Source organism: Tupaia chinensis, unplaced genomic scaffold, assembly GCF_000334495.1.
Source record: "Tupaia chinensis unplaced genomic scaffold, TupChi_1.0 Scaffold000387_1, whole genome shotgun sequence".
Classification (NCBI taxonomy): Eukaryota; Metazoa; Chordata; class Mammalia; order Scandentia; family Tupaiidae; genus Tupaia; species Tupaia belangeri.
Window position 1 is genome coordinate 3,056,077 of NW_006159889.1, and position 7,686 is coordinate 3,063,762.

The 7,686-nt window shown below is 40.5% G+C and overlaps 1 protein-coding gene across 4 annotated transcripts in view; it reads right to left on the reverse strand.

Annotated features, from left to right (window-relative positions):
* The window catches only part of TESK2 (testis associated actin remodelling kinase 2), a 168,216-nt gene that overhangs the window by 63,698 nt on the left and 96,832 nt on the right, over positions 1–7,686 (reverse strand). The gene's annotated exons all lie outside the window — the stretch shown is intronic.

Here is a 7,686-nt window from a genome sequence, read left to right on the forward strand (position 1 = left end):
AAAGCAAGAAATCACACCCAGGGGGGATGGCCATGCTGCAATCCCTTACCTTCTGTTCTCCTCTCGGAATTTTTGGCACACACACACACACACACACACACACACACACACACACAGCTGGTCTGGGTTTCAAGCAGCCAGGTCTGGGATTTAAACTGTGAGAGTCTGGCGCCTTATCCACACCACCTGCTGCTCCCTATACCGCATTCTTTCTTCATTCATTTGGTGATGGACATTTAGGTTGATTCCATATCTTGGCTATCATGAATAGTGCTGCAATAAATACTGGAGTGCAGATAATTTATGATATATTGGTTCCTTGGGATATATATCCAGTAGTGGGACTGCTGAATCATACAGTAGTTTTTCATTTTTGGTGAATCTCCATATTGACTAAATTAATTTAATATCAACAGTGTAAAAGAGTGCCCCTTTCTCTGAATCTTTGATAGCATTTGTTATTTTTTGGACTAAGTCATAAGATTATTTCTTTTTTTAAGCTTATTTCTTCATTGGGTGAGAGAGACAGAAAGACAAAGAAATAGCACCTCAACAGGGTCTTAATGCCATGATCCACTCCCAGCTTCAGCCAGCCCTGGCTCATGGGCACCCACCTGGCTGACATACTCAAGACGAATCTCCAGATGTGAAGCCAGAACTTTTCCATGTGGATCAGCCTTGCAGAGTATCATGTTTTACTTCTGCACCACCCTCCATCCTCACAATAACCCATTGAAATAATGCTTTTATTATTTCGAACATTCCAATAAAGAAACAGAGGCACAGAGAGATGAAGTAATTTGTCCCAGGTCAGACAGCTAATAAGTGCCAGAGCTAGGAGTTAAACCTAGACAGCAGGTTGCAGAGTCTGCGTTCTTTTTTTCTTTTTTAAAATTATTTTATTTGGGACCAGCAGTTGTTGTAATGGCTATGTCGCTGGACTCCCATGTAGTTGACCATGGTTCGAGTCCTGGACCCGGTGGCTAAAACTCACTCCGGGTGCATTGTGCGTGCATGCCCAAGATTCCGAGGGGAGAATGGAGGAGAAGGAATTGTGGTGTAGCCATCCTCTCTGGGGGTGATTTTTCGCTTTCTGTCTCTCTGTCTCTCTCTATCTTTCTGATGAGCGCACGTGCCATATAGCAAAAACCTCTCAAAAAATTATTTTATGTAACTTTATTTATTTATTTATTTATTTATTTATTTAAATTTGACCAGAGAGAGTGATAGAGAAAGAGGGAAAGTGAGAAAGCAAGCCACCAGGTCCGGGACTCGAACCGCAGTTGGGCAATGGGAGTCCAGCACCCTTAACCACCACACCACCTGCCAGCCCCCGAGTCTGTGCTCTTAATAGCACAGTATGTTACCTCTATCTATAGTTATAAAAAGGCTATAACAATGAACAAGATACAATCTCTTCCTTTAAGGACTAGTTAGCTACTCAAAAAACTTGTGACATCTCAGTTTCTGATTAAAACCTAAACTCCTTAGCATATTCAAAGGCCTGAATAATCTGACCCAACCCTCTGTTGCCTTATCTCGTATTATATCCACCTGCATTCTCTATGTTTTAGTTATGTAACCTGCAACTCCTAAATATGTCCCAGATTCTCCCACTTCCACACTCTTGGCTAGAATGAATCACTCTGGAGTTCTTTTTTTAAAGAGGTTTTTGCTATAGTGCTCATGCACTTGCCAGACAGACAGACAGAGACAGAGAGACAGAAAGCGAGAAATCCCCGCCCCCCCCCCGGGGGGGGGGGATGGCCATGCCACAATCCCTTTTCCTCCATTCTCCTGTCAGGATCTTGGGCACGCACGCACACGTGCCTGGCATGAGTTTAAGCCACCAGGTCCAGGACTCGAACTACGGTCGACTACATGGGAGTCCGGTGACAGCCATTACGCCAACTGCTAGGCCCTAGATTAAGAAAAATATTTCTATAAAAAATCACTTGAGTTTTCAAAGAGATGCACTCTTTGCCTTATAGAGATTGTTGCCTAATGACTATGAATATCTCAATTTCAAAAAAGAAATAAACTGGGTATAAAAAGTTCCAAAGAGAAACAATTATCTACACCATAAAATATTTGTTCTTTGGTGACATTCGCATTCAGTCAGTCAAATATATATTACACTCATAGTTTTGTATAAAGCTCAGAGTTAAACATTACATTTTAAAATCTGTCCCTCCCCAAATTTTATCACCCAGAGGAATGAAAGGAAAGGTGTGGCCAACAGGTGTCATAGAGGTTAAGGTGGCTGGATTCCACACGAGCACGACCGACTTTGTGGTTGAAGTCCTGAACTCAGCAGTTTGAGAGTCATGCGGGGCACGCTTGTGTGCATGCCCAGAGTCCTGGGAGGAGAATGGAGGAGAAGGAATTGAGGAGTGGCCATCCTCCCTGCTCCCCCAGCAGGTTGGGGGACTGACCTCTCACTTTCTTTTTTTCTGTCTCTCTTTGTTGAATGCACAAGCCCTATAGCAAACTTAAAAAAAAAAAAAAAAAAAAAAGGAAGAGAAAAGAAAAGAAAGAAAGGAATGGCATGGCAACAGTCTAAAACACATCTGGGGAGGCCAGCAAGTTGTGTAGTGGCTAAGGACTCCCACATGGCCAACAGCAGTTCGAGCCCCAGATCTGGCAGCTTGAAAATCACACTAAAATTTATAATTCAGAATAAAAAAACAGACAGATTTTTTTAAAAAGAAAAAGAAAATCACACTGGGAGTGTGTGTATGTGTGCTCAAAATCTCAAGAGGAGAATGAAGGAGAAGTGACTGTGGCATGGCTATCTTCCCTAGGGGGTGATTTCTCACTTTCCCTCATGTCCTGTGGCAATTAAAAAATAAAATACATTAGGGCCATCAGATGTCATGTGGTTACATCGCTGGAATCCCACATGGCTGACTGTGGTTCAAGTCTTGAACCTGGTGGCTTCAAACTCACGCTGGGCATGTGTGTGTGCTTGCCCAAGATCCCAGGAGGAGAACGGAGAAGGGATTGCAGTGCAGTCATCCCCTGGAGAATGATTTCTCAATTTCTGTCTCTCTGTCTCTTTCAATCTCTCTGGTAAGCGCATGCACTCTATAGCAAAAATCTCTAAAAAAATAATAAAATGCTGTCTTTGATACTAGCAGATGGCATAATGATTACCTTACTGTACTCCCACCTAGTCGACTGTGGTTTGAGCCCTGGACTCGGTGGCTTGAAATATGTCAGGTGCGTGTGCGTAAGTGCCCAATATCCTGAGAAGAGAATTGTGGAGGACTGTGGTGTGATCATCCCCCTGTGGGTTGATGATTTCTCTCTTTCTGTCTCTGTCTCTCCAGCGAGCACACACACCCTATAACAAAAATCTCTATTAAAAATAATTTATCTTATTAAAAATAAAATAAAATACAGGGCTGGCAGCTGGGTTAAGGCAGCTTCATTCCCACATGACTGACTGTGGTTAAGTCCTGGACCTGGCAGCTTGCTTTCTCACTTCCCCTTTCTCTCTCTGTGTCTCTCTGGTCAAATTAAAAAATAATAATAACGGGGCCAGCAGTTAGCGTAATGGCTGTGTCACTGGACTCCCATGTAGTCGACTGTGGTTTGAGTCCTGGACCCGGTGGCTTAAACTCACACCGGGAGTATATGTGTGCGTGCCCATGATCCCGAGAGGAAAATGGAGAAGGGACTGTGGTGTGGCCATCCCGCCCTGGGGGGTGATTTCTCGCTTTCTGTCTCTCTGTCTCTCTCTGTCTTTCTGGCGAGTGCACACGCCCTATAGGAAAAAAAACCTCTACAAAAAATAAATAAATAAATAACAGAATTAAATAAAAAATTATTTTCAAAAAAATAAAGTACATCTAGTTGCCCTCATTCTGATAAAAACCACTGACACACACACCAGCAATTAGCGTAATGGCTATGTCGCTGGATTCCCACGTAGTCGACCGCGGTTCGCATCCTGGACCCGGTAGCTTAGAACTCACACCGGGCGCGTGTGTGTGCGTGCCCCAAGATCCCAAGAGGAGAATGGAGGAGAAGGGATTGCGACGTGACCATCCCCTCTGGGGGGTGATTTCTCGCTTTCTGTCTCTATGTCTCTCTCTGTCTGTCTGGTGAGCGCACACGCCCTATAGCGAAAACCTCTCAAAAAAAAAAAAAAAACAAACAAAAAAAACACTTACACTACTGTTAGACCTCCTCAAGACTGAAAAGTAGCACCTACTAGGGAGAGTTCTGTGGCTACTGTGTCAAAGCTCTCAGGAAGATTACTTATTACTCACCTACAATATGCCTGGAAACGATGCCAGATGCTTTGTACATATTACTTGAAATGAAATTACCCCCATTTTATCATTCAGGAAAATGAAGTCCAGAGTATTTAAATGACTTGACAGAATCTGGAGAGAATATTGGAGTCTGGATGTTTGACTCTAAAGCTTATGTTTTGCCGTGTAACAATGAATAACGAAGAAAAAGGGCAGTGGTTCAATAATAACTTCATTTTTGATTCACAAAAAAGAACTGCCTATCTATGAACCAATGAAAGTATCGTAGGCTTGCTTTACAAAGGTTCCTGCTGCCAACTGCGAGCAGCATCCGTACTGGAAGAGTTCTGGCCTGTCCTCTACCAGTCTCTCCAGAAGAATGTCTATTCTAAAGATTATGCTAATAACAACTAAGAGGTTTGAAATTAACCTATTTTAAAATACGGAAATGTGGGCATAATTTTGATACTAATATCCTTTCTAAAAGGCCTAAAACATTGAAATCTACCTAGACTGATTTACTTTACTTTAGAAAAAGTAAGTTTTCCCAGAAATTTGTATATGTTTTTACCCGATTTCTTCCCATACTGTGCAAGAATAGAACCTATAACATACTATTGACCTCCACTAACCTTTAACTAAAGTGAACTGCTTTGCATTTCAAGCCCAAATAAAGCAAAGATATCGTCACTCTCCCAGACTACAAAAAAATTCCCAATAACCAAAAACAACAACAACAAAAAAAAAAAAAAAAAAGGAGAAGAGAGGGCCATGGCTCAGATGTCAAGTCCCAAAAGAATTATAAATCTAGACCCATAAAAAGACAGTAATATCCTCAGCAAAGGCTTGCTACAGTTCGAACATGTTTTAGAGGTATTACATCATGGAAAACTGGTTATGCTAGGTCCTGGACATGAGAACTCATAAGGAAAAACTCAGTTGAATGAACATTAACCACTAGAGTCTCAAATCAGGTGACAGAACAGAGCTGGCTCAGTTTGGCTTTTCCTTTTCTGCCCATGGCTTTCATAGTCCAATGGTAGAATAGCCGAAGGCAGAACAAACATTGCTCGGCAATCTGATCGTTCAATAGCACCATACATGATGACAAACAGACCAATCCAGTTAGTGGTCCAATTTTACTCTTAGTGAAGGAATAAAAAGATTTAATAAGTTAAAATTAGACCTGCTTGCTCATAAATATTGAAAGTTTAATAAATATGAAAACACCCTAGATCTTAGGGAGGAATACACATAACCTCTATCTTGAATAACAGCTAAAGTCAAATTGAGACTGAAAATGAATTTATTCCTTAAGTATTTTTTTAACAAGAAATTGTATTTTATTTATTACTTTTTAGACAGAGTCATGCTGTGTTAGGATCCTCCTGCTTCAGCTTCTTGAGTCGCTGGGACAACAGGCATATGCAACCGCACCTGGCTTTTGTCAGGGTGGGGAGGGTGGTGAATCAAACCTGGACTTCCCATGTGGCCTCAGCCCGCCAAACAACATCAACCAACATGTGCTACCACAGCTGGGCCACATTCACAAATTTTAAACTTTAAGTCAGAACTATTAATAAACATATATACGGTGACTTTAAATATTGTCACGGTGCCTCTTTTATTTTCAAATCCAGAAAGTTCAGAGAACTAGTATAAACAAACCCAAACATCAAAATTGTCTCCCCAAGTCCTAAAAATGTTTGTCTCTTCTTCCCAAATGTATCCTTTATTTTTTTTAAAAGTTTATTCGTTTCTTTCTTCCATGAGCAAGAGAGACAGAGAGAATGACAGACAGACAACCCCAACCAGGTCTTCATGCTGCAATCCATTCCCAGGCTTGAGAAGCCCTGGATTATGGGCACACATGCCTGGGAGATCTCTAAAAGCAAACACTTCACAGAGTGTTGGGCTACCCTCCTGCACCACCATCCAGCCCCCAATTTACCCTTTGCTAAACAGTACTCATATATTCACATCAAAACAGAAAATATAAATACGAACTTCAATTTAAACGAGTATACTTCCAAGACACACTCTCACAATGATTTCTTTTTCCCCCTCCACCGAAGTGAAAGAAATGTATAGAGAAAGAAAACTTCAACTCAATTTAAGAACCAAGCATCACTATGTGTAAAGTTTGTGATCTCCACAGATAAACAGAACATTCTTTTTTTTTTTCCTGCCTGTTACATATATACTAAGGACAGTTCTATACAAACGGGGTTAAAGTGGAAGCTATAGATATTAACATGATAGTTCCCTCTTCGAGTTCACAAATAATAATGGTGATGTATAACATTTATTAAGCACAGTTGTGCCAGATACTGTCCTAAATAATAGAATATCGCATTCAATCTTTAAAAAATATGTGGTAGGTACTGTTATTGCTTCCATTTTACAGATTAAAAAAACTGAAATGGCTTGCCCAGAGCACACAACTAGCATACGGCAGAGTAAAGATTGGATCCTTAACTCTTAAACTTTAAGCCATGCAGCCTCACTTATATAATGCTTCTGGTTATTGTTTTAACATTTATTTATTTATTATCTATTTATCTGTTGTGATTTTCAAGCTGCTGGGCCCAGGACTCGAACCACAGTCAGTCATGTGGGAATCTGGTGTCTTAATCACCATGCCACCTGCTGGCTCAATGCTTCGACTAGTATGATAATAGTAATAGCAATAATAAAAGTGATACTTCCATGTTACAGATTAAAAAAACTGAAATGGCTTGCCCAGAGCACACAACTAGCATACGGCAGAGTAAAGATTGAATCCTTAACTCTTAAACTTTAAGTCATGCAGCCTCATTATATAATGCTTCTGGTTATTGTTTTAACATTTATTTATTTATTATCTATTTATCTGTTGTGATTTTCAAGCTGCTGGGCCCAGGACTCGAACCACAGTCAGTCATGTGGGAATCTGGTGTCTTAATCACCATGCCACCTGCTGGCTCAATGCTTCGACTAGTATGATAATAGTAATAGCAATAATAAAAGTGATCATAGTTAAGATTTAGTACCTTTACACCATGATAATATCTTTATGTATATTATCTCATCTAATCTGGCCATCAACCTGGTACAATAGTATTATTGTTACCCTCTACTCCACAGATGAGAAAATTGAGATTAAGTGGATTACACAATTTGCCCAAGGTCTACTAACTACTATAAGAAACAAACAACTCCTTTGAATTTCAGATTTGTTTAACCAACTGCCAATTTGATATCTCCTGATCTTCCATTACCAAAACCTATTGCCCATGAAGTCCTCTGGTGCAGTTACTGGCAAGTCAATTTTTCCAGCTGCTCAGGTAAAAAAATGTGAGTCATCCTTGATTCCTTTCCCTTATGCTAATATTCCAACATCCAGTCCATCAGGAAAACCACTGTCTCTTTCAAAACTATCCAG